This window comes from Syngnathus leptorhynchus, chromosome 6 (genome assembly GCF_054491065.1).
Source record: "Syngnathus leptorhynchus isolate UIUO chromosome 6, UIUO_Slep, whole genome shotgun sequence".
NCBI classification, from domain to species: domain Eukaryota; kingdom Metazoa; phylum Chordata; class Actinopteri; order Syngnathiformes; family Syngnathidae; genus Syngnathus; species Syngnathus leptorhynchus.
The window spans coordinates 1270436-1297429 of record NC_141200.1 but is presented as its reverse complement, the minus strand read 5'-3'; the positions used below and the strand labels follow the sequence as shown (position 1 = coordinate 1297429).

Below are 26994 nucleotides of genomic sequence, written 5' to 3'. Positions count from 1 at the left end.
ATAAGTGGGGCGCAGCAACAAAGGAATATAAAGGTGAGTCAGAGCTGCTGTGCCGGGCTGCTGGACTATTTTCCGTTTGTAACAAAGCCGCTTTGAATGATTTGGGGGGTTTTCAGTCTTTAGGTCATCTCGCGCCTGGCGTTGAAAGCAAATTCTCCGCCAAGCCAAGCGGTGAGCTCATCGATTCAATGTGTTCTTAAAAAGAACAGCGGTCACGCCAAGGTTTTCACGACAGGGAAATAGAGACGCGTTTGACTTGTCGGCTCCGAGTGGCTTCTCCTCCTAAAGAGGAGGCAGCCATGCCGAAAGCCGACCGCCGACTGACGGATGTGTCAAAGCGTCCGAAAAGTCGAGTTTTTCGACAGGGATTGTGATGTCGGTGGACCGTGAAGGCTGTCGATTCGACGGCTGGCAGATTTTCTCCAATGCTGATAATGATGTCACATTTATTTGATTTTTTTGGGTGTAGCTCTGCCGGTCCCCTGTTGTTATTCTGGCGATTGAGCATCCATCCGTTTTCTGAACGGGCCCACCAGTCCGTCCGTCCGTCAGTAGTTGGACCATTGCTCTGTTGTTTAAAGCGCACTTTCGTCATCACTAAATAATACAAATAAAATAAAAAATGTATCATAATGTAAACGTAATGGGATGGCTATTAGGAAAGTAGTCAATTCCATTTTTACAGGTTGATAATTAAACACAAACAGGAGCCACAATCAAAACACATATTCTTTATCCTCTGCAAAGAATGATTCATATTAAGATTATATTATATTGTATATCATATTATAGTTTGGAGTCCCGCTGTGGACATAAACGTAAAAACCACAAGCTCGTTGTCGGCGGGATGCTAATTAGCTTGCTGGCGACTGCCGAGGTGCCTTTGAGCAAGGAATCAAGGCTGGAGTGTATGCTGTGCAACACAAAATATGCATCGGCGAGCCAGTTGAATTTCCCCTCGTGAGCCGATAATGAGTATAATAAAATCCAGATTAAATTCAAACACGCGTCCCTGCAGAAGCCTTTGGATTTGACACTGGCGATAAGAAATGAAGATGAAATAGTATTTGCGGATCACTCGTGACGTTTGCGCCACTTGCACGCTCAGCAGGAAGACGTCGTCCGAGTAAATATACGATGTTATCGATTGCTCGCGCATTTGCATTTTAGTCGATTAAGCGGCAAAACTGTGGGGGAGGCCGAGTTCAGATTTTTTTTTTTTTATAGCGCCGTCAACACGTCAGCCATCACTCTCTTGTGCCAATCTATTAAGTGATGCTGTTAAAAACATCACTGTTCTATCGTTCTTTTTCCATTAGTTTGAAGGAACACGTGGAATGTGACTGGCGAACGCCATTTAGACAAAACTAGAGCCGCGCCAACTCCCGGACTGCCACGACAAGGTGAGATGTGGACTAATCCTTTGTTTCTGATGCCGATAATTCTCCAATGCGTCAGGCCATTGCGCCACCTGCTGTCGAGGAGGACTTAATGATTTTCTTTGTCTTAAGTATCGACGCCTGGTATCGGCAGCCTCTACCATCCTCGATAACGGCAAAATAGGCCGGCTATTGGGCCGATACCAGTGCTCGCCCGTGCTCACAGAGCCCCCCCCCCCACCCTTCTCGTGATTATCTTTGTCGTCATTTGCATGCAGCGTGCGGCTCTGTCGCGACAGCTTGACAGATGCTACGCAAGTGACACAATACTCTGCGCTGAGAGGCTTAATGGAAGCTCAGCCGTCAGCCATCCCCGCAAGAAGCCACCCACGGCACCTTCAAAAATTGATCAAGTCCAAAATGAGGAAGGTTAACGTGGGAAAGATGCCGGAATTCATTTGTTCATTGGGCGGGGCCGATCATCGTGTGACGATTGCCTCTCAATGGGCGAGTGACGTGACATCACGTACGACGGGTGAAAGAAAAGTCCAACTGCAGACAATTCATGCGCGCTTTTGACACTCATCCTCACCCACGTCGTGAAGCTCCATTTGTATTCACCGGCACAATTGCGCTTCCTCAAGATGGTCAATTAATGAAGCTGTCACTCTGTCACGCAAGGCAACCACGGAGGAACTGGTGACCTCTCAACCACTTGATAAAATGATTGCCCATGTGAATATTAATTTGGGGTTTTCTGGGTTTGGATGATAGTGGGCTAGAAGAAGACATTTCATGAATGTGGAAAGGATTGGAGCGGAAGTCCGCCGGTGAGTAGCAGCTGTTGACGGAAGTCGGCTCATCCTGTGTCCTCCGGCCTTCTGACAAGGCTTCGAGTCTTCATTCACACGCACGTCAACAAGCGGCTCTTTGTTGACATCTGCACTCGCCGCTCTGGCCTTGTTTACAAAAAAATAAAGACGCTTTTGATAGAGGCCGCAGTGGCTCGATAAGGCGGGGGAGGGGCTCGTTCTCGAGACTGATGAATTATTTCAGCATCTCAGCTCCGCATCAAGGCTACGGGTCTTTTTGTTGCTCACTTGAGAAAACGCTGAAAATGAAGTTTGACTCCACACAGTTGCTACTTTTGCGCTCGTCGTCGATTAACAGTGACTCGATTCGACCGGCGGGTTGAAGATGAGGTTAGGGTAGGTGAAGCAGAGTTCAGCCATTTTCACTATCGCTAACATGGTAAACTAATTGAGATTATATGGCTGGTGGCTTTATTATTATTATTATTATTATTATTATTGTATGTATTTATTTATGTATTTTGTTATTATTTTTATATCTTATTTTATTCTTAAAAAACCCCGTTGCACAAAATCTGAATGGAATCCGCCAAAGACGAGATTTATTGGAAACAAACCTCCTCCTTGGTACAAGTATTTAATTTTAATGTCCATTTTTATTCATACTGTGGGAGTTCAGCAAGCTGCAGACAATAAAACCTTCTCTTGTTCAGATTCTTTTTATCAGAGTTAATAAAAAGCTGTTTGTTATGTAGCATTAGAGGCTGTAGGAATATGTATTACCATATTTGCGGAGGAGTAAAAGTGGAGTTAAATATCAAGCGAAAAGAGAATCAAATGTGTCGTGTACATATCGGAAGGTCAACTGCGAATCGGATCTGCGAGAGGGAGGGCTGCGACGCTGTGAGAGCGAGCACAATCAAAGAAGCTCCTCCTCTTCCCTTTAAATGCCACATGCTCAAGAATCCTGACCTGGCAGAAGCACACAAACAAAATCTGGCCACTGTGGCTTGGCGACCAGATATGGATGAGAACATGAAATAGGGTCTCCTATGCCTGGGTACACAAATTTCCACTCTGATGCGTGCATATGTGTGTGTAGGAGATTCGAGCAATAACTGCTTGTCAAAAGAGCCTTAATATTTTCCTGAGTTGTGGCCCAGCGTCAGCATTGATTGACTTCTCTTAAGGTGATCTTGAATGAAAATCAATGATCAGAATCGCAGCAGATGTGTCAGGGAGCGTGTGATGTATATTTGACCTCCGGGGATGTATGAGGCGTAAAGGTTAACCTCGAAAGTGCCTCTTTCGCTAATCACTTTGCTAGCATCCTAAGGAATGCCTTTTATTAGACTTGGGAATGCAGAAAGAAATAAAAAAAAGAAAAAGTAAGTCAGAATTGAAGACAAAAGAGCTTTGTGGATAAAACGGACCAATCCGAGAGGAGTGTCGGGTCAGGTGACTGCTGAAAGGCGTGTTTTGAGATACAAGCAAGGTCGTGGAACAAATTCAACTCGTATCTCAATTTTTCTTGGACATGGCCAATTTTTTTTTTTTGGTTCTTGCTTACGACAGTATTTGCACCATTATATGTGCTTGATTTTATATTTAAAGTGGTCTGTTTATTTGATTGTGCACATCGCCCCCTATTGACGTCCCACCACGGCATCGCAATGCACTTGATGAAATCCTAATTGAGAAGTTAATTGCTTATCAAAGTGGTCTGACTCGTTTCGCATGCAGATTGCGAGGCCAGTTTTCAATCTCGCAAATGAAATGAGTGTTTGCTGCTCCACACGTGTCTAACAAATGTTGCCTTTTTTTTTTTTCCTCCGGCCGATAAATAAATAAATCCAACAAGGGCTTAGCAAAGAGCTGCATACAATGTTGTGTGGCAAATGTGGGAAAAGGAACGACTTTGAGTGTAGTCACAAAAAAAAACTTGGCAATGAAATATGAAACCATAAAAGATATTCACATCATAGGAGCAGAAAGGACGCTACCTTTATTTTTTTCCTCCCAACAGAAACAAGTGTTGATGTTTTTTTTTTTGTTTTTCTATTTCCGTGTATAGCCTTTCCCCGAGTGGAGGCAACTGCACAAAGATGAATCGATCAACTTTCTTTTGATAGCTCGGAGTGGGACCCCGGAGGTGGAACGTCCCGTCCCGCAGCGTATCGGGCGACCTCGCCCCCCGTCGGCCCCGGTCGGCCCGCTGCCATTCCACAAGCTGCTCGGAAAGCCATTTGAAGTGTTTTAACACGCTTAGTGTGAACGGCCTCCTCGGGCTCTGGCGCTCTATTTGGCTGATGAAATGGCTCATCCCCTCTGTTGAACATCTCGCTATTCTGTGTTTGAAGAGGAGCGTTACACAAACACAACAACAACAAGGTGCTTTGGCCGCCAGCGCAATCCAAAGCCTTTTTCCATCTTCAAATGTTCGCTGGTCAAACTTCCATTCAAGCTCTTTCCATTTTTTTCTATAGAAAGCAAAAATAGATGTAGCTGGAGAATTTTCACATCAATCACAAAAATCGGTTTGACCAAACTTGACAAAATCAGACCGGATGAATCTGCGGCGAAATTTTCCAGCTCGCATAGCTAACGTCAATGAATCGGTCCTTCTCCCCATCCTCTCATTATTTGATACAGACCTCAACTTTCCATTGCCACCTTCGGGTTGAGCCCTGCTTCACACACCAACTTCCTGCCATGTGATTGAAGAGCCTCATAAAGCAACACACACTGTGCTTGGGAATGAGTCGGCCATCTCTGCAGGAGAGTGGAGGGCGTAACTCACTTTACAATATCAAATAATCACCGCTTGTGATTCTTGTCTCCTGGCTGACTTGCGGGGGGGGGGGGGGGGGAGGAGGGTCATCATTTGATGGCTTTTAAAAGCATAGGTGAGCCGCGAGCAAGGAGGGGAAGAGTCGTCCGAGACCACCGAGTCCCGGGGGACCCCGAAGTGAAGCCTGGCCTCGCGGGTGGCGCAGCCGTAATGAGTGTTATCAAGCGAGCGCCAGAAGACAGGTAATGGCGGCGCGATTTACGAGGAGCCTTGCGGGATGACCCTAAACGGAAGCGGCCGTAGCTCATCGAAGACAGCGCTAAGGCTAAGAGAAGACTTAGATGGCAGCATTGTGATTAAATAGACTGCTGATTTTATGGCCGCTGGCACCAACAAGCTAGTCAGTGTTTATCAGGGCGGGTGTAAATTTGAAAAAAATAAATAAATAAATCGCAACGCTGATGACTCTTCTCAAGGTGGACTCCAACGCTGCCACATATAATAGCTTTACTTTTTTTTTTTTTTTTAAGACTACACAACTGCGGGCGGGTCAGTACTCGCATGCGGTACTGAAAGATTTACACCTGATTCAGAATCAAAGTCAGTACACGCATACTGAAAATGTTTCTGGAATAATTTTACTCAACACACAAGTGCTTCATGAAGCATTTCGGTGTTTCGTTTCCCCATCCCTCGCTAGCACCTACTTTATACTAGCAATCAGTTAGCTAAGTATGCTAGCTGAGAACGGATCGGTAGCATTTCGATAGGAAATACTGATTCGATTGTTCGGATTATTTTACAAATAAAATGTGTGAGTCAAGCTATCACAATACATACATACAAAATTGAAATCCGCCTTCATGTGGATTTTCCTTCACCGGTCAAGCCGGCAGCAAAAACAAACACACAATATTTGCTCGGACCGTGCCAATGTCCACACGCATGCTTTTGTGCAGATAATACTGGTGACGTGGTCTACTTGAACAAAGCCGATGTTCTCAAACATCAGGAGAATGAGAGCGCCACTTCATAACGAGTGGTTCCTAAAATTGCTATCAGTGCTTCAAAAATGACATCATATGCATTTTTTTTCCTCACAATTCCAGTCATAGAAGTCCATTTCCCATGATATTAGCCATATTAAGAAAAGATTGAATTGAAAATGAAGATGCCCACACGCGCAGTTAGCCGTAACGCACCTGCAATCGCTAATCGGTGCTCAAGCTCTGAGGCGTCACTCAAAAATGATCCGTGTAAAGAGAGGTTTCGACCCGGCTCACGTTTTTCAACCAATCTCATTAAATTGCAACACATCCATCCGATAGCGTTTGACCTTTGTCCTTCCCGGAGCCATTTCTTGGAAATGTGCGGTATTTTTTAAACGCGCGTTTAAAATTCCGACATACTCCCGGCCGTCAACGTGAGAACCTCCAGTGAGAGCAAGATTCACGACACGGGCTGATCCCGCATCCATCATCCATCGAGCGGAAGAGGACGGCCGCAGAAAAAATAGCAGCAACACTAGCATGGATCATTTTGGGAGCACTTTGTCATTGTCATATTGCGCAGGTTGAGTTACGCTACGGACCGAGCAAACAGGCAGGCCTTGTTTGACTTACAATGATTTCGACCAGCTTTCAAGTGAACTTTCACCATGAATCTAAAATGCACTTTTTAGGTTCATGCTGGAATTTCAAATCGTCTTGCAATTGGTGGATGACTAGCAGATTCATCGGCTGGAAAATGATAAATTCGGTTTTGTTTTAAATCACATTATTAACATACTGGGGAATGGAGCGTGTGGATATTTTTGGGGACGTGCATTTTAGCCATACTGACTACGATGAAATTAGAAAAATCCAAAAGATAACTCGACAGGTGCGACATCAGCGAGCGCAGCCAATTTGTGATTTCAACCTTGTCAAGCTGCTTTCTGCTTCACGCTCCTAAGGTTTGCACTCACAGTAGGGGCGGATAAAAAATAAAAAATTCGGCCTTTTGATGGGCTTCTGCAAGTTTCAAATGCTGTAAACATGGCGCTCTCTTCTGCCAGTCAGCTGATGTCTGGCGGTGGCCTCGCCTGTTGTGCGGGATCAGAGGCTCACCAGGTGGGAGGTAGTTTCTCCAGCTTCTCTTTCCCCAACTCTACTCTGAACTTGCCTGACAGCTCGCACCATTTTTGTCACGTGCTCCACGAAGCGAGACGGCGGCGGATGATGGGATGAGGTCGGACGCTGCTAACTCTGATGTCGTTGGGCCGTGGTTGATTAACGTACGCACGAGCGCAGTTCAAAGTCGACAACATTAGGGACTCGATGGCGGGCAAAAAAAAGCCTCATTTGGATGAGGGATGATATTTGAAATTTGGCTTCATCGCTACATCCTGTGTTTTCCAGATCACCAAGGCTCAGAGGAACTTTTTCAAAACACGGCTTGTACGTTTTTCAATTTGGGTTGAAAAGAACTTACATTAACCTCCAGGATCCCTCGCCATATGTAGCTACTCACGGTCGAAAGATCCACGCCTCGTACTGAAGTTTATAAATATTGAATCTTCTCATAAATGAACAGAAGCCGTGAAAACTAGAAAAAAAATGAAATGAAACAAATTCGTATTTGACATGTCACAACTTTCACATATACAACACAGTGTGACTTCACAAACACGTTACAATCAACAACTTAAGTCAACAACACAAAAGTCATTCTTTAAAACCGAGTTAGCGTTAGCATCAGTTGTAGCCAAAATTAATTTTCATCGTTCAGTCGCTCCTCTCGCTGTCTATTTCGCTCCTCTACTTATAATGCCAAATTAGAGGAACCAAAAAAACGAAACTATATTTCTTCTGCAAATTTATGCAGTAATTTACACCGTACACTGGCAGCACCCCAGTGTATTTTTTTTTTATTGGTACTCTGTCATAGCAGCTAGCTAGCGCTAAGCTAACCAGGAAAAATTGGGTTTTTAACATTGCTTGTTAACGGCTAGTTCTCATTTCATTTTGAGTCGCCGCCGATTGGCGCCCTAATCGTAGCAATACACGTGCGGTGCGGTATAATTTCATTCACTTGGAGTCATGTTTCAATTTGATCTCAAATGAACTTAACGCTGATAGCATCGGGCTAAGCTAAGACGCTATCAAGGCGACGGCTCAGGCCTCGAGGCGCTTCCTGTAACGCGGCAAAGATCCCGCCAACATTTGGGGCATGATGGAACACCCACGCTGTGTCACAAGGCCGAAACAATACAGGCCAACATGATCTGATAATTCCAAAACACATTTCCAAGATAACGCCGCACATAAGCTGCGGCAAGAAACCTTTACGGCGCTACAAAGAAAATAAATAGAGGCCATATCTTTCCATCATCCATACAGGTTTGCCATCAGGGCTTCAGAACTCAGACAATCCAGAAAAAAATACGTCAGCTCAGGGACAAACTTTTAAGAAATATGACGCCGCTATGACTCTCCGGGGTTTTAATAATTACGTCCACTTTGGCACTTTTTTCCCTGTCTGCCACGACAAGTCCAGTCGCAAGAGTACTCTGCGAAAGCGGCCGCTCCTGCAATTCAACGCTGACGCGGGGCCAACATTATCGTTAGCGATAAGACGAGAAATTGTAAAAGAGCAGTAAGCCGCTCATCAAAGTGAGCCAAGTTGCTGATTCTGGATCCATTTGGAACTTTGCAACTGGCTAAACAACGGTTAGGAGAAAATGGTGTTGTCTTCATTATCGCAAGTGCATTTCATTAGTAAGATAGCTTTAAAAGAGCAGACGGTCGGAACAACCAAATTCAAGACCTTGACTTTTTGACTTTCAGATGAATTTTTTTAATCGTCTCATTTTTCATAACATACCTCACCACAATCGTTTAAATCTTTTCGATTGACCTTAACATATTTGGATTTTTTTTATTTTATGGCATTGGAAAAAAAAATGACGATAATGAATTGATGGTTATTTGATTTATTTTTTATTTCTTGTATTTTTTTTTAAAAATCATTGGATGATTCAGGCTTTGAAAATATGTTTATAATAATGAATTGATATTTAATTTGATTTAATTTAACCTCCACCAAATTGTTGACCTTGGATGTAAACAGGCCCAAGAAAAGTAGTGCTTCCGCCGCAATGTAGTGTGTAGTTCTTGAAGTTTTCCAGCCAAAAAGTATTGTACTGCTAATTAGGCACCGAGGGGGGGTGACGGGGCACCAGTGCAGGCAGCGTGTATGCCGATGAGGCTTTCTACATTAATTGACTTGGACATCGCCGTCCCATCGAGTCAGACGTCGGCTGAGTATTTACCGAGCAGAAATGTCATCTGACAGTATAAATATGTATAACTCGCCGGCTCTTCGATAAATGATGATAAGGACACGCAATACCGCCGCAGATGCTCCGTATTCACTTTTTTTTATTATTATTTAAGGAGAGAGAGCCAATTAAGTTTCACCTAAGACGACTTGAGCGCATTTGAAGTCATGACAGAGTGTGAAGAAAAAGAAGCTTGGGTGCAAAACACCCCAAGGCCTTTTCGGGGGTTTCCCGGGTCACGGCGGTATTCCGGCGTCGCTCTGCATTAGCAGTGGAGCACAATTAGTAGGAACCGAATCAATGCGCTGCTGTCAAAGTCATTATGGGACGGATGCTGAAGGCTGAGAAGGCGACAACCAATCAAGGTGGTGCGGGTGGCTTTCCGCCAAAGCGGAACAAAAGTGGAGGGAAATGTGAGCTTGTTTGCACGCTAGGAAAGAATTTTGCACACTGCCTTTTCCTGAAATGATTTTTTTTTTTCTTTGTAATAAATTGTTTGAGTTGCCTGGAAAATAATCAATCAAGCAGGTAAACGCAAGAGGACTTTGGACAGCAAAATTCCATCTCAGACCAACAAATCAAACAAAAATGACGATGGCCACTAAGGAAAAGCTGCTGAGATGAAATTCACTTCAACCGGCGCAGATTTTGAAAAAAAAAAAGCCTTAAATGAAGCCATCAGGATGACCTGAGCAAATGTATTAAAAATTTACCATCAACAAAGACAATTTGATTTTTTTTTTTTCCACATTTAGCAGGATTTGAGAGCAGTGACAACGGCTTTATGTTTCCCGATTCTCAAGCTTGATTGAATATATGAGCAGGCCTTCCTTTTCATTCAGACTCATTTTCTTCCACTCTCTAAGAAACATTTCTTCCAAAGCGCTTGGGGCGCAAATTAATTGCACTTTTTGTGACCGGTTCTCCGTCGAGACCAAACTGCCAGACAGTCGTGCTAAAGCGTCTCCCAGGGAGAAACTTCCTGCCATATTTTCACATGCCACCATAAGGCCGACATTAATTGCCCGATTGAACGAAGACACGCTGCGATGGACCGCGACGTCTCTGCCCGCTCTAGAAAACCTTGCGGGCTTTTTATTTAAATCGAAGATGCGCGAGAGCTGGCAAATAAGTTATGGTTCCGACCTCCCGCTGTGAGCAGTCTCGCTTGTTTACATGAACTCCGCAACCAATCAAGTATGAGTGCTTTGATTTCCCTGAAGGCTTTTACAAAAGGTGACGAGTTGGCGACTGCGCCGATGTCGAGCAACAAAGCGCTACCAAACATCAAGTTGGCATTTTACAAAAAGTACTGCAAGAAAAATTTGGTTGCCTTTTGCCACTCAAGTCAATAATTAGACGAATTACTTTGATTCATCATCTGAACAGTAAGAAATTTCAAGTCGGGTTGCTAAACTCACAGGAAATGACATCGTCTGATGAATTTGCTACTCGGAAACGATCTGACTCTCAAAAAAGTGCCCTTTTCTGAAGGTTCGTCCGGCAGACTTTTTAATCTCGGCCACCCTGTCGGGGAGGCGGATTAATTATGACTCTTATGGTTGAGGGGGGGACGACGACAGGATTGTCAATTAAAAAGCCAGTCTGACGGACGTGTGCTGAGCGCCTTTCCAGACTGCAAACGTCTGTTCAAAGAAAGTCGTCTTCATTAAGCTTTAAGGTCGTCTTTAATCCGCTTTTAAGAACTCACTTGAAAAAAGCAACACCTTTTGTGTCAAAACACGTCTTTACACGTTTACATTTAGCTCACCTTAAGTCCGTCCATCCATGGGCTTGCGACGGTGGACCGGCCGTTCGGGAAACTCCTGAAATTTCTGACGGCCAACTCGCTCCTGAATGGAAGGAAAATTGAAATTATTTGAGTTTCGCTCCAGCTAAGAAAAGCCGCCGGAATGCTAAAATGAACCTTGCGAAGACAAAAATGACAAATTCCGTATAGCAGCTAGCAAGACCGCGCGGGCTCATACGAGCGCATCTAGTAGTTAGCGAGTACTTGTGCGTTTCAAGTTCATTTGAAATTGCGTGTGTAATGTTTCGCCGAGGGAAATAAGCAAAGCCTAAATTTCTTTGGGATTAGCCAAAGTGGATTTAAGTGGCGAGCAAACAATAGAGCACTTTAATGCCCTTCATTAAACAAAGGCTTCTGGATGTAAACATGAGCATCCCGGGAAAATAGCAACCATTTGGGCTAATTTTATCATTTTTAAGCGATTAGCGTTCAAGCTGCTTGGTGCCTCGTGAGGGTCTGTGGACTTTCACGCAGATTTTGCTGGAATCAATGAACAACCCCGCCCACTCCACCAAATTGACTTTCTTGGTACTTGTTGAGGTCAGGACAGCGTAATGCGTGGTTGATCCCCGTCACTAATTAAACGCCACATGGAGTTGTTATTGTTTGCTAATTGCTTGCTGAGAGATCCTGAAGGCGCTTTGTTTCGCCTGGGAGCTTTTTAGATCGGCTTTGCGCAACACTGGCAGCCTACCATGTTCAGGGCAACAGTAATGAATCACCTCTGTGTATTCATTGGACGTTGGAATATACACTCCGCTACCTGGCTAACGCAAGCTAGCAAGCCAATCAAATCATTCGAGCGCTTTGTATGATATTGATATTCAAGTAAAGCTGATTTTAATGGGATTGAGGGGAGCCGGGATTGGCCAAGAGTCATCCCACACCGGCGCACACTACCCTCTTCTATTTCCGCTAGTTAGCTTTTTGTTTTCTTCCTGGGGTCAGGGAAGGGTAGCGATGAGCTGCAACCTCTTTCTGGTGCGACATCTTTTTTTTTCCCCTTGACATCAGTAAATCCTAGCAACGAGCAGCATATTATGAACCATCAGGACTAAAGAAGCTTAATGCGTGACAGTGTCAAAGTAAACGCAGTCACACCTCTGACATGAAACCACGCGCAGTGCTTTTAACACCCACCTGTCTGCCATTTCCCCCGAGTTCGGATACAGTTAGTGTGTCTAGGAAATATTTGAACGGCTCACTCGCACTCCAGTACTTGAAACCCAGTCAAAGAATAAAACCCAGAGTCCACTTCTGTTGGTTTATTTCAAACACCGGAGAAGTTGTTTATTGCATTGATATAGTTTTATGCAGACAAACTTCATTGTTTTTTTTTCCCCTCGCACTTATTTACCAATTCAAATGGGAATACTCTGAGGGAATGCAAATGACTTGTTTTCCCCTCAACTAGCATCTTAAAACAAACGTGATTTAGCGTGTATGTGTGTGCGTGAGCGCCAAAGTCGCGTCTCGCAGAGCTAACAAGGCTTTAAGGGCTCCTGAAATAATGAAACAACTTTGCAAAGCTTGAGCTATGCTGACCCCCAAATGGAAGATTTGACATTTTCCAATCCGAGTGTCATTCAAATTTACATTCGGATCAAGGCGATTCGATCATTGGTGACCATTTCGTCACCCGGTTTCGACCGGGTCACGTTAGACTTGTGACAGCAAATGGTCATTTCCGGCACTCAATAAAAATACACTTCATCGCTAAAAGGGACACAACCAAAAGTCAAATATGAACAATATTAAAGTTGACAGAACATCAATCAACAATCCTTTGTTATTAAAAAACGGCAGCACTTCAAATTACTGGAAAATATTTTTGACTGGCACTTCATTGCTAGCCATTTTCAACCCTGATTTAGAGTGAAAAGTGTCAATTATTTAATCAATCACCAGCCCAGGGACTATAAATATAAATTAGCTATAAGCTAGCATGCTAACATTAGAATTATATAAATATACACATGACATTAATTTGTATTGGGAATTGTATGGAACCAAATTCTGGCCTACTGGAACAGGACCACAGGGACATTTGCATGCTGCCAATGCTAATCCTCGGAATTCATATCCTCGGGCATAATTTGACATCTGTACATGTAATCAAATGCAAAGTGATGTGAAGTGCAGAATATAATAAAATTGATTCAGTGACTATTCGTGCCTCTTGACGTTCACTTGCATGCGTCGTATGTTTAATCCAGCACACTAGTCCAAATATTTACACTGGTTAGCTTTTTTTTTTTATACTGGCATGACATTTGAGAATATCAAAAAATAACCACCTGAAGCTCTCCAGCTGTCGAATCAGTAACTTTTAAAAATCATGATAGATGGAGCATTTTGATGTGTTTTGAAGTCACGATTTAAGACGAAATTAATGGAAGAAAACTCTTTTATTGATCCATTTTATGAGATGCTTGGGCTACCCTGAAAATCTTGGGGCGCCCTAAGGCAATGAATTTCCAGTGCTTGCCTAATTGTATGTCCGCCTCTGCTGCACAACGATGATGAAAGCATAATTAAGTCCCGCAAAAGTGATAGTTTGCTTTGACATGGGTATGCCGGACGATAGAATTGTCAATAATTTCTCGTAATTTTGCTTCATGTATCAGAAATACTAATGACATCGGTAATTGTGATTATTCAACAGCCCGAGTACGCCGACTGGTATCGGTCTGAAAACAAAAAGCGCATCCGTAGTCTGAAGCCGAGGGTCCGGTTTTCAGGTATGGCGGAGCAACCGATTCCGCCGAGCGACTCCGAGGCCAATTGAAATCACGCAAAAGGGCTGCCTCCAAGCAGCGGCAAGGCAAAGGGGACCTGGGGACTTCCTGCAGAAGAGGGCTGTTTTTCAGTGCCATTTGAATCACTGCAGGTTCCCACAGCCTCGGGCCATGCTATATAAAGCCCAGACAGCTGCTGGATTTTCCACATTACTGCCAGGGAATTCAACCAGTACGACGGCGTGGCGGCCATGTTGCGGCCGCCGTCGTCATGCGGCATCCGCGGGAGGTTTTGCTCTCGCGGGTCACCGGCCACCTGTCTCCTTCTTATGAGGGACATTAGCCAGCATGCAAGCCAATACGCAAATCGTGCTGCATGAAGGCTAGCAAAATCATTAGCGCGCAAGTCCGCTACGCTACATTATGCTGGGGCTGGCATTGAAATCGCACCACTGCTGAATTTGATTTTCTTTTGGTAAGGAGACTTTCTGACAGGAGTTGTCGAGAGTCCAATTGGTCAGTGGCAAATGGGTTGAAGTCTTAAGGATTTAGGAACAAAACACCCTACTCTCAAAATTTTCACTTAATTAATGTGGTGCCTTGAGACATGAGTTTGATTTATTTGCTGTTCATACTCAAATCGTCTTCTCCTCTTGAAATGAATGAAAACGCCATGAATCCATTCCGGTTTCCCAAAAAACAAAACATAATTGTTTTTTTTAAATGAGGAAAATTCAGAATGTTAAGTTTAAATGAAAACAAAAACATCGCCTAGTATAGAAATTGTGGTTTTGAAATTTTTAAGAATGAAGATGCTCTCTCACTTCTCATACGTGATGACGTAAAGCTCCAACTAAGTTTCGGGTTCGTTAAATGCCAAACTGCACTCCTGACCAGATGGTGGCAGTAATGCACTAAAAAACATAACATTTCATGAGCTTGTTGCTCTCATTTAGCCTGTGATGCAATTCTTTTCTGGCTGTACGTGAAGCACCTGTTATACGCGCAGTTGAACGTTCAAAAGCTGAATGGGTCATCAAATAACCTCGTAATTAAATTCATTGAAATTTCAAATGAAAAACAACCCAGACAGTGTTGGCCCTGAGGTAAATACCATCAACTGCTGCCAGCTTTTATGTTAACTAAGCGTACTTGTGAGATCCTTTGTGCTTGTGCCGGCGCCCTCAATGCACTTTTCTCAATGACGAGATAACCGTGAAGGCTAGAAAGTCTTTTTAGTCCTAAAACTCCGCAACTTGAAATCCTCAAAACCCGAGTTTCCAAAAGAATTTTGCACCATTACGTCACATGTTCAGTCCTATGGCTCTATTTACTTGGCACGAGACTGATAGCAAATCTTGGTCGATAGCGCCATTAGGGCAAAGCAAACCGTTTCCTTTGTCAATCTTGCAATTTCTGCATCCTTGGACGTTTGCATAGTCCAGATAGCCTTTTACCCAGGTGTGCCTTATCAGGTGCGAGGGGGGCAAATTAGAAAGGAAAACTTGGCGCTTCAGTTTGCTCCATCGACTCCCGAGTACTGATAGCAAAACAGTCTTGACACTCCATAATGGCTTTCTCAGAGGATCAACCCAAAACCTAAATCGCTTCGACACTATCGCCGCACGGCAGGCCAGTCGCGCCAGAATGTTTCAAGCGCTGATTCTCGCGGAACCATACCTTCAAATAATCTGCAACGAATCGTTGCCGTATCATTTTTATAAAGTGCTATCGCGCCTATTTTTTAATTAACTTAAATGTTAAATAAAATAATGACATCCATTCATTTCAATGAGTAAAATGTTCGACTTGATCATTCTTTGCAGAAGATAAAGAATATACTCCCGAGTACTGTCACGTTATCCGTATTACTCTGATAGCATTTAAAAAGCCGTCGCATAAAGAGTTCTAACACCACGACGTTATGCTTTTCGTTAGCCAATTGGTAGCGTTTTGTGTGTTGGCATTAAGCTAGTAGAATTTAGGAGATTTAATTTGCTTTTCTTTCTGTTTAGTTTGACAGTAAACCTGAACTGGTAGTGCTATGGAACAGTTTGAAGATTCTTTTTATGTACACAACTTTTGGGTCACAGACATGTATGCTAACAACAATCATAAAACATCTCATTAAAATAATGAACACGTTTCTAACGACGCTACTTACTCCCGCCGACGAGTTTGGGGATTAAAATGCACATTTTCGGCTTAGCGCCGATTACAATATTTATATCAAAGTGTAAACAAAACGCAAGCGTGGAGCAGATAATGGCCACAACGTCGCACGATGGCTCTGTTGAACAGCGAGTACACACACACACACTCTTCTCGACCCTATCGGGCTCATTAAATTATATCGCCTCCATTTTTGCAAAGAGGCCGAGACATTTTACAACTGTGCTTTTTACGAGGCGTGCTATACAGTTGACTTTCTTCCGAGGCTGTGGCCACAATCCCCCGGACATATTCATACCTCCACATTAGTCATTCACGTCATCTACTCTGCTTGGAATGATGGAGGCTGTGGGAGTTGCGCATTTCTGTTGCCTGCACAACATGTAATGTGTGCTTTTTGTGGTATTAAGCCTCTGCCATTTCTTTCTTCTTCTATGGGGGCGGCTATATAATAAGACCATATGGTGTGTGGGGGTGTGCGCACATTATATTGCATGGCTTCCTTTGCTTTGAGCATTTTGCCTCAAGTGAAGCTCTCCCGTGTGTTTAACACTCTCGCGGAATGATGGCTCATTCCACTATTGGAGGAATCATACAGATATTTTTATTTTTTTTTATTGTCCATTTCATACTTTAGTATTCAGCACTGAAAAACATACAAATGAAAAATGTAAGAGGGAAAAACGTCACTTGTGGGGTGTGCTCAACGAGAGGCGGAGCTCCAGCGTTAGCGTAGCGCTACTATCTGCCCATGTACAGTAAACGTTTTGGCACAAAATCTGTCGCTTTGAGACCGGGAGGGCAAATGTTGTTCAGACGAGCGAGGCCATCTGGCGCGTGGTGGAGACACCAGCTGGAGTGAGGCGGCACCGCCGCCTCGACGGGCCTGCTGGCCGGCCGGAAGGGAGCGGGTGTGCGCTATGAATCATGGAATGCTAAGCAAACTGGCCTACAGTTTTTCTAGCCCACTTTAGGAGGCAACCCACCAAAGCGTAATGCTGCCACAATAAAAAAAAAAAATACAAATAAAACTTTCAGGTAAGTACGGTAAAAGTATTTAAAAAAAAGTTTTTTTTTGGTACTTTTTGTGTGCAAGATTAGCTTGCTAGTTTTTCAAGAGTCTGTTAGTTGGTTCACGAGTTAGCACAATAGCTAGCTGTTAGTTAGCTAAACAGTGATGGCTATATTTTGGAAGCTTACGATTTTACATAAAACATTTTGTAATTTTGTAGAGTAAAAAAAAATATGTTGACCCAACATCATCTAATTTAAAAAACCCAAACAAAAAATCTGTTCCAATATGTAGCCGTTGACAACATTGCCAGAGGCAGCCATCTTGAAATCATGTGACCGGAAAATATTTTTGGCTGTTGAATTTCTGCCCTAAGCAGTTATCACATTTTAAATTGTAAATTTTTCAAATCTATCAAACGATATTTCTCTCACGGCCTCGTGAGGCAGAAAATTAGGGCCGCACAGAGAGCAAAAAGTCTCAAATGAATTTTTTTGTTCAGCAGATAGCTAAAGTTACCTGCAGGCTTACGCAAGTAGGTTGGTAGGTAAAAATGTAACACAATAATAATAAAAAAAAAAAATGTCAATGTCAACGTGACCAGGCTCTGAAGTGTTCACTGCTTTAATTAAAAGCATTTTTCAACGCAGAGTCTCTAACCGGCTAAAAAGAGCAACAGCAGCTCCGTCTCGGATTGAGCTGTTTTTCTCCTCTCTACTTTGATTAACCGTCTCATTTCTTTGCATCGGCGAAGGTTATTCTCCGTGTGGCGCAATTCTCTCAACGCGCGGCGAAGGCAAATTGGGCGGCGGGGTTAGAGGGCGCCAGCGACACCGCTCCCGAGGTCTCCGCATCAATACCGGGCAGAGAAAGTAGCCCGAGGCGCCCCCGCGAGAAAAGCGATGGGGGCGAGGTTGGGGCAAGTCGACCGCCATTCATCAGCAGCGCCGACGGGGAAGCCGAAGCGTCGATAACCTCCGGGCGCGCTCGGCCCGAAGTTTGCTTGCGTGCGGCCGTGCTAATGAGGGCTGACGGTGAAAGGTCAACGACAGTAAATATACTCGGAGAAGTGAGGTGGAGTCACCCCGGGTGCAAATGGTATGCCATTGGCCCTCGTTGAGGAGCCGCCCTATTTTCGATCTGTATGATAAAGAGAGGCGGAATAAGCACAGGAGATAAAAGCCACCCACCGCCGGTCCAAAACAACGTGGGCCAGATGCGGCCAAACCTCTCCAGACAGCCACGCTGCAAATATTGATTTTTGTCTTTGCGGCTCTTTCCATCAATGCCTCAAGACCACCCCCCCCCCCTTCTCCCTCCCCCGTTAGAGTCCTAGGTGGTTTGTATAAAAGTCGTGCTGCAAAGTCACGCTATGCTTCACTCACTCTTAACTGCAATCTCCAGTGTCCTCCGAAACGCCCAGATGCTAAAAAAAGCTTCTCTTCTATCAGCCTGCACCTGAAGGCAGCACAGGCGCTCAGTGGCGCCCGTTTGGCTTTTTTACTGGCCTCTGCTGTGTATCCAACGTCCGCAACACTCCATACGGTCATCCGTACTGTAGTGGAGCAGTCTCTGGGTGCCTGTTAACAAAAAATGCTATCAAAAAGCCAGCGTTGATATGGAAACAATTGAATCAGATGGAGAAACTGGATCCATTATTACAATCAGTTGGATTACAATATATTACAAAACGAGACTTTTATGATATATTGTGGAAATTTGTTTTATAAGCGCGACATTGCTCTGCTATGAGAGATAATCAGAAGCGCCACGGGAAATAATCCAAATTCATGTGATTGGTGTGAAAAATATTGATCTACAACGACTAATGTCATCTAGCCATGTGGTGACGGGCGGAATAATTAAATGCTCTTCCACTAGGCAGAAGGTGCAATTAATCTGGGCTTCCACTCATCAAATAGACCAATAGCTTTGTGTTTAATTAAACAAGCCCATATTTCATGCTGTGAGATAATTGAGCGACAAAATAACATTAACAGATCGTAAAATAAAGTATTCATAGGGTTTACAAAGTATAATCAATCGTTATTTGTTATTATGATATACGTTTTAAATTTCTTTTTTGATTTTCTGGCCAGTCCTTCAGATCTGAAACTCGATTTTTTTTGTTATCTCATCACATGTTGTGGAAAATTCCCATGACATGGTAAGCGTGCTTGGAGGCATCTGACGTGCTTTATTTCCCTACGTTGCCTCTTCACGAGCGAGCGCCATCTGGCCTCTACAGGGCCACCATGGCAACAGACTCTTCCATCTCGGATTGGGGCCACCAGGGTCGATGGGTAGCGAGCGCTTTCCGTCTTCTCTGAATGTGGACGGAGCGTCTCAGGAGGACCGTGGAGGACTATTTCGGAGGATTCATGGTTAGAGTTGGCCCGTATATGTCAGCGCCGCGCATCGCTGTGATGTTTCATTAACCGGCAGGTGCATCTCTTCCTTGTCGGACGTTTTCTCAGACAAGGGCACCTTCATTTATGGGGCGCGGGACGCAGTTTTGTTTTATGAAAGACCTCGATCGTCGACATGGAGGCGGCAAAAAGCAAAGATTTCATTTGTGTGACCACGGGATGCATATCACCATGGCAACGTGACGCAACGCAATGTAGGCGTACCTGTCGAGTCATCGGTGCTGCATCGGAGCTCGCCGACGGATGGACCTGAACGAAAACAACCTTTCGTCCCCCGTCCCGTACGTCATGGAAGCTGACGGAACCTTACGTTTTTGTTTGCCCGTTTTGCTAGCCAATCTTGTGACGATATTATCCTCCTCCATCTGCTGACGACGAGTTGTCGTGACATGTTGGGATTCGTTGTGATGACTTTAATGCCATTCAAATTTTGTTTAGTGCAGAATTATAAGCGTAAAATAAGGATAAATGCATTCAGACAGTGAATGAATGAATGAAATAAAAAAATAAATAAAAAGACAGACAAACGGACACAATTCAGGAGCCAGCAGCTAGACACAGAAACATGCGGCCTACATATTAATTCATAAATGGAATCATTTCTGACTCAAGCAAATTAGTTGTAATCAAGGCTGAGTCAATGTTCCAATCTAAGTAATGGATTCTATTGTGCATTATTAAAATAACGTGCCTCAACAGTCGTAGGACATCATAAATTCAAAGCAGTGTGAGTCATTTTGTTCCAGCGTCAATTTATTTAACCTTTTTAGCGGAAGAAAAAATTCTGAGCACAGAGTCACGCGCGCAACTTTTTCACCCGATGCGAGACGACACTGCACGTCACAAAACAATGCAGTTGAATAATTAACCAGGGCTATTTGGCGTTCACGCATTTTAATTATTAAGTCTTTGTGATGAAATACATAATTCATTCACAATATCTACAATTCAAATGTTCACCCTGCAATTTCTCTTACCTTTCTAACTCGTCGGAGTTTCAGTATGTTTTTGTTTTTATTCCTGGAAGTTCCCGTCAAAAGAAACACTCATGTTTATTTGATTTGCCGCCGAGGTGCAAGAGCGGGAAGAAAATGTCAAGGTGCTTAACAACGCGACGTCATCAATGTTTAACGTTAAGCGTTGAAAATAGCGCCGCTAATCAACGCCGACTTCCGCCGCGGATGAGTTGTGTGATTTTCAGCTCAAAGAGTCGTTCATTGGATCAATATAGCGAGCAACTTTGTTTTGATCACTTTCATCATTATTTTAGCGCGTTAGCATATTTGAGTCATTTGATTGTTTAGGATTAGGAAGAGTTTAAAATGGAATGACTGTTTATCTATTTAAAAAGCGGAGTATTAGCAAGAATGTATTTTGTTTCAGAACAAATTATAACAACCAATTAAGTAAAACACAAGAGAAATCCAATTATTTTAATTCATATTTGTAATTATTTTATCTAGACTCTTTAAGCAACATCCCCTAGATTAAAAATGTCCAATTATGTATTCAATGCCGCTAAATTTCTGTTCGGGATGAATACGGTAGTGCAAGTGATTATAAATTCTTGACTTTCATGTCACAAGGAAGGCATATGGGATCCTCGTCTCCACTCAAGGTTACTGAAGCTCAAGAGTAGCAGTCAGCTAGAAAAGTGCTGACTGTGCAGATAAACTTAATCAAAAGATTCGACTAGATTCAAAAATTCTAAAAAAAAAAATTACAGGCCGCACAAAGGCAGAGGTACTCGTTAAAGGTCTTGGCTCCAAAAGCAGAGGATGAGGTTTTTGAGACTGAAATAACTTCCTATTCTCCATTCCGACTGATGTATCCCAAAAAAGCAACAGGAAGACGTTTCCCCTCGCAGTTCCTCAACATTTTATAGATGAATCCGCTGCTGCCATTTTGACACTAGTACGTTAGCTAGTTCGTTAGCATTAGCAAGTTAGCTAGCTAATTTCTGTTCTTTGTTAAATTGCTATAGCTTGATTAGAGTAGAGGCCCATAAATAGAAATGGTACAAACCATTCATTCCTTGCGTCTTGCATCATTCTGCATAAAAGAGAATGTCGAGTTCAGAACGGCATGTAACTCAAAAGGACATTCGTATGTCCCACTTCTTGTATGCCCGAGAAGAAATGTTGGCCTTCAAATTTTTACCAAGCAGGTTTGTACTTCCTACCAAAGAACGCATTTAATATTTAGAGAGTCACAATGTCTTTGCTCTGGTTTTTTTTTTTTTTTAAATGTCTTTTCAGAGTTGAAAATACAACGACATTTTTATTATTGCTGATGCAACTTGTGCGGTTGAAGCGACCTGCTTATGCAAAATAAAAGAAATAAAAAAAAAAAATCCCTCACGCTACAGCTTCGCCAGCGACTTCCGATGACAATGACGGAAATGTATTTGTCCCGCCAAAGAGCGAAGCTAAGCTGTGAAAAATTGATGACACACTTTCTTTGAGAGCCCCCTAATGCAGCAGAAGAATGGCTCCATGCAAGTCCTCGTTGACTTTTTTTAATAATGTCACGCTTCTGATTTACTGGCCTAAGCTGCTATTTTTTCGCAGAAGACAAAAAAAAGAATAACTTCTGCAGTACTTAAAGTAAGTACTTAGTAAATATAAAGAAAACTATACGAATAATAAATGACGAATAATTGACCGCCACTCACCGACTCCCACGTCACTCACCAAACTAGGCAAGCCACACAATTCAAAGTCACGTACATGACAGTGACCCCAAGTGGACAAAATCCCTGCACGTCATATGCCTATTTCACATTGGTATGTTTTTTCCGATTAGTCAAGAATCTTAAAAGAGCCACAGCACTGTTATTACCGAAAAGAAAGAACATTAGTACCTTCATTCGACGAGGTCCAAGTATAGCACGTTTTCCACAAAAACAAAAACACCAACGTAAGGAGTTTGGTCATTAGTAAAAGCACTAATTGTTCTCTGAAACACACGTTGGCTTTGTTTATTGAAGAGCTTCTAATTGCGTGAATCCTGATGGGAGCGCTTCCTAATGGAAGCAATTATTAGCGCCGGAGCGTTCATAATGTGCACAACCACGGCTTTACGAGGGAACCCGCACGACCTCCGCTATGCCGATGCGGTTATTGAGGAAATAACAAAACAAAACAAAACAAAAACAAGGGTAGGTTCTTGTAAATCTCAAGTTTGTCGCTTATCTTTCAACCGACTGCCCTCTTCTCAGCGCTTCATCACAACTCCCACCTTCAGCGTTTCCTCAAAGTCCACGTCCAAATCCCAAGCAGGATAATCTCATCCCTCCACTCGGATGTACTTCCATTTATCCCGGCCTTGTACTACCGCCAGCTCAGGCCCGTGTTAGGGGAAAGGGAGAAATCGGATTTCTTGCACTTACCCCTTGCTATGGTTCTTCGCTAAGGTTGTAAGTCCCTCAATCGTCACTCAATGTCACCCCCTCTCTCCTTCCCGAAACGCCGCGGGGACACAATGGACACTTTGGTTTCTTCTCGTCGATGGAAGCCGGAATACGATTGGGTGGGAGCAGAACATGAGCCGGCAGGCAGCATCAAACCTTCTCATGCCGTGAAAACCCTTCAGCCTGGAGGAGAAACAAATAACAAACTGATGAAGTTGCTTGAGGTGTGTGTAAAGTATGTTGGCAGACTCTAGGCGGCCATTTGTAGGCCCTCTTGGAATTCTTTCATTTTATCCGGATAATATATCTTTGGGTGGGCGGACGGATGGACGGACGGTCTTTGTGATACGTTTGGAAGGAAACCAGACTAATGAGGACTTGAGTCAAAGGATCTTTTGATTGATGATGACGGACGCCGACAGCAAACTCCAAAAGGTTGCCAGGCTAACTGTCGACAAGGACGTATGAGGCCATTCCATACGAAGCTTCGGCAATATTTAGCACCCAATGGCTTTTTTTTTTCAGATTCCATAAAAAAATAGATGCTCCGTGTTTGTGGAAGATGGAGGAGGTGTGTGGAAAGCAACGCGTAAAAATGGAAGACTTCCAGTTTGTCAGCGGCGATGTATGTTTACATGTGTATGTTTTACAAGCTGTCGCCGATGTCAGCTGTCATGCGCAGGCAGCGACAAGCGGCTGACGCGGGGCGCGGCCCGGGGGCAGACGCCCACGCTCACGTCACATTTAACCCCCACGCACAGCGCCCATCTTCCGCATCGCCGCCACCGAGTCACGTTTCACCTGAGTGGGGATGACGTGTGGAGTCCAGCTCATTGACCGCATTTCGGCCACACAGATTCGCCACGCTCAACTTTTTAGCCAGTTCGTAACGTGCGGAAAAAAAAAATTGCGGTGAGGTTTATGGTGGGAGAGGCAAGAGTCACATTTCCAAAAATATAAACAAAAAGGTAGCTTATTTAATTGGCTACTGCTTATGTCGTATCTCATCAGCATTCTACACGCATGCGCACACACACGCAACAGACCATTTGGAAAGTCCACGCGCATATCCTTTGCCACAAAACTTCCGTGACTTTATTGTAAAAGTCCTTTTTTTTCCAGTTTCTTTACCTTTTCTTTCATTTTGGCCTGGACCCCATGAAGCTCTGATGTCATCACAGCAGCTCTGTCATATGGTTTGCACTAGTAGCTTTTCACAGCTGTATTTTCTCCAACACTTTCAAGACACACAGCAGGGGCTCGTCCATTATAACTCACGACACAAATCCCCCCAAACGCCTCCTTCACTGAACTTTTAGCTCCAATGCCAGAGATCTATGCCTTATTTGTGACATCCGTTGTCTCGTCCACCGCCACCTGCATCTGGAACAGTATTAATTACCTGTTGACTCAGGTACGCCCCCTTCAGTTCGGGCAGAGAACTATGAAGGCTTCTTTAGGCTAACGAACAAATCACGAGAGGCGGCGGTACCTGAGAAGCCAAATATGATTCGCTGCATCTCAGCACCTGAAACCGCCACAGCAAGAAGAGAGGTTCATTAACAATCCATCTTTCTCTCGCTCTCCCTTTCCGTGGACTGTGGGCCAACCATCACTGGCAGAAGCAGAAGCAGTCTCCATGGAAACAAGAACATAGCTTGGCAGGAGGATGCTGAAGAGGGTGCTGACACACACACACACAAACAGATGAACAAAAAAGGGCCAGACAGGTATATATACAAAGAGAGCGAACACATGGGCTGGCATATTGAAGGAACGCTAATTAAGGCTTCACCGTCGACGTTCAACGAGTCACTGCAGCCGGTTGACAGCGGGGGCCAATTTGGTTTCCATGAACAATATAAGAGAAGAGCCTCTTGATCATCTCATTTGACTTCTCAATCAATTCAACGCTGTGAAAAAGAGTGAGAATGAAGGAGGATTGACCATCGTGACCAAAAAATTCACATTGAGCGATGAAGACAAGTATTTAATCGCAAATCACCCGTACCGATACCGTGAACCGATACCACTGGTAATCTAGGGAGGGTTTCACAATTGGGGTCCACGGCATTGTTAGGGCCTTCAAACGTAATTATTTAAAGTAGGTTTTCCAAAGCACGTCTAAGATTTTCTAATCAGAGCTTGAACACCAAGGATCCGTTTGCAAGTGAGCATTTCAATCCAAACCCGCCATTTTCCTCTTCACCAATTGCGTCTCGCACAAGGAGAAAATGTGGCATCATCATTTATAATAATAATAATGATTATAATGATAATAATTAACTCGATGGCGGCGTGAATCTAAAATGATTTTCGAGTCGTGCGGTCTGTAATTACCACGAGCCAATTTGGAGTCCTTACAAAGTGGCGTGAATAGGCCGCACAGACTGCACGTAGCGAGCGCACCTCCGATTTGCTAATAAGCGGCCTTTTCCACTGCGGGGCGCCGTTCTTTCGAATAAACGCCGGATGCGTTTTGATTACGCCGCAGCAGCTGGCTTTGCTTTGCCCATCGTCATCCGTCGTCATCGTTCCGATGCGCTGAAGAAAAGAAAAAAATGTCGCCATAAAATAAACACGTCATGAAGGCCTCCTGATTATTTTATTGATGCTTCTTCTTGTGTGTGCAACTTGTCCACCGGGGGGCAGTATCATGCAGCCACGCAGGCACAAACAAAGAAGAGTTGGAAATCTTCGCGAGCCAGTAATATGCAGTAATATTTGACATTTTTTAAAAGTATGAAGAATATATGCGTGTGAATCGTTTATATGCCTTAAGCTAGCAAAATTGTGGCAAAATCGTACAGTTTGAAAAGCACGTGTGATTTTACTGAATGTTGTAGAAAGGCATTTTATGGGTTATGTTTAATCTGCAGGCTGGTCATGTGGAGTGAGAGAAGCTTGAGTGGATTATTATTTCTCAGGGGGTTCCAAATCACCTGGGAGATGTTAGCAAGCCGGTCAACTGCTCACTCGATCGTTTCAATTGATCCATCGGCTGCTATTAGGGATTCCGTCCGCTGGGAGAATCGTGTCTGCGTGTAATATACGCACGTAACACTAATTATTACGTCAATGTTTTGATGTTAGTACTTTATCGTTTGAACTGTCTTTGTTGTCATATATCGGATTTTGACTTTATGTCCACCATTTTGTATGCTGTTGTGGTTAGTTTTTAACTACTCCATAAATAAAATTGAATTAAAACCCTACTTCCAAACCCTAAGTGTAGTTTGAAACCCTACTTCTAAACCCTACCCTGTATAATAGGGCTTTAAAAAAAAAAAAAGACCATGTATAGTAAAAAAATTAAGAGAAGGCTTCTTTTAATAAAAATATGACCACCCTAATTTGAAACTCGATTGTGCGGGATTGGCTGATTGTATGATTGAAGTTCCTCTGTGCTTCCCGCCGATGCTGGAAATTGATCTCCACGTGGTTCGGAGAAAACATTTGACATCCAAGCGTCTCCTTGGATGTAAAAAGCCTTTTCCAAATATAGGCGCGTGCTCTCTGACGAGCGTCCAGGGAGCACCCGGTGGTGAATGCGTGCGTGTAAATGTAAGCGTGTACTTTTTCCGAGCAGAATCCATCAGCCCGTTTGTTCCTGACCTAGAATTGTAAGTACACATCTAATATGTGAGGGATGCTTCTCCCGTCACTCCCCGGGGCACCAAACAACCAAGAATAGATTCTCTCCGTTCCCACTCTGGGTGTCGGAGTTTGAAGTCACATGACAAACGAGCACGCTTTGATAGCGCCTAAGGGCCGAAAAATCGGTAATGGCCGATGTCCCAAAGGTGCCCGAGCCGAGGCGGCGTCTTGCTGTATTAGCAAATATCAAGGGCACCTACGTTAAGACATAACATACCTAGCATAGCATAGCATAACATACAGTCACGTTTTGGCTGGAACGGATTAATTGCATTTGCATTGATTTCAATGGGGAGCAAGGATTTGAGATAGAATTGTGGTCACAGAACAAATCAGTCTTACCTCTCGGCACCCCTAAAACGGACTTTGGACTAGCAAAAATATCTGTAGTAAAAGAAGACAGAAGCAGAGTGTGTTTAAAAAAATTCCATAGATTGTTTAATACAACATACCATATTGTC

The 26994-nt window shown here is 43.6% G+C and overlaps 1 long non-coding RNA gene across 3 annotated transcripts in view; it reads right to left on the bottom strand.

Moving 5' to 3' along the window:
* The window catches only part of LOC147055110 (uncharacterized), a 30780-nt gene extending 5372 nt beyond the window's left edge, over window positions 1-25408 (bottom strand). Inside the window, exons 1-6 of one of the 3 annotated variants that reach the window (XR_015066473.1) lie at window positions 25217-25408; window positions 24672-24789; window positions 24008-24560; window positions 22856-23059; window positions 11075-11156; window positions 7476-7568 (exon numbers count right to left, since the gene is read on the bottom strand). This is a non-coding gene — a long non-coding RNA (uncharacterized LOC147055110). Of the gene's footprint in view, window positions 1-7475; window positions 7569-11074; window positions 11157-18379; window positions 18616-22855; window positions 23060-24007; window positions 24561-24671; window positions 24790-25216 lie in introns of those variants that run through there. The other 2 variants (XR_015066472.1, XR_015066474.1) reach the window with 2 other exon arrangements.
* Between the last annotated feature and the right edge of the window lie 1586 nt (window positions 25409-26994).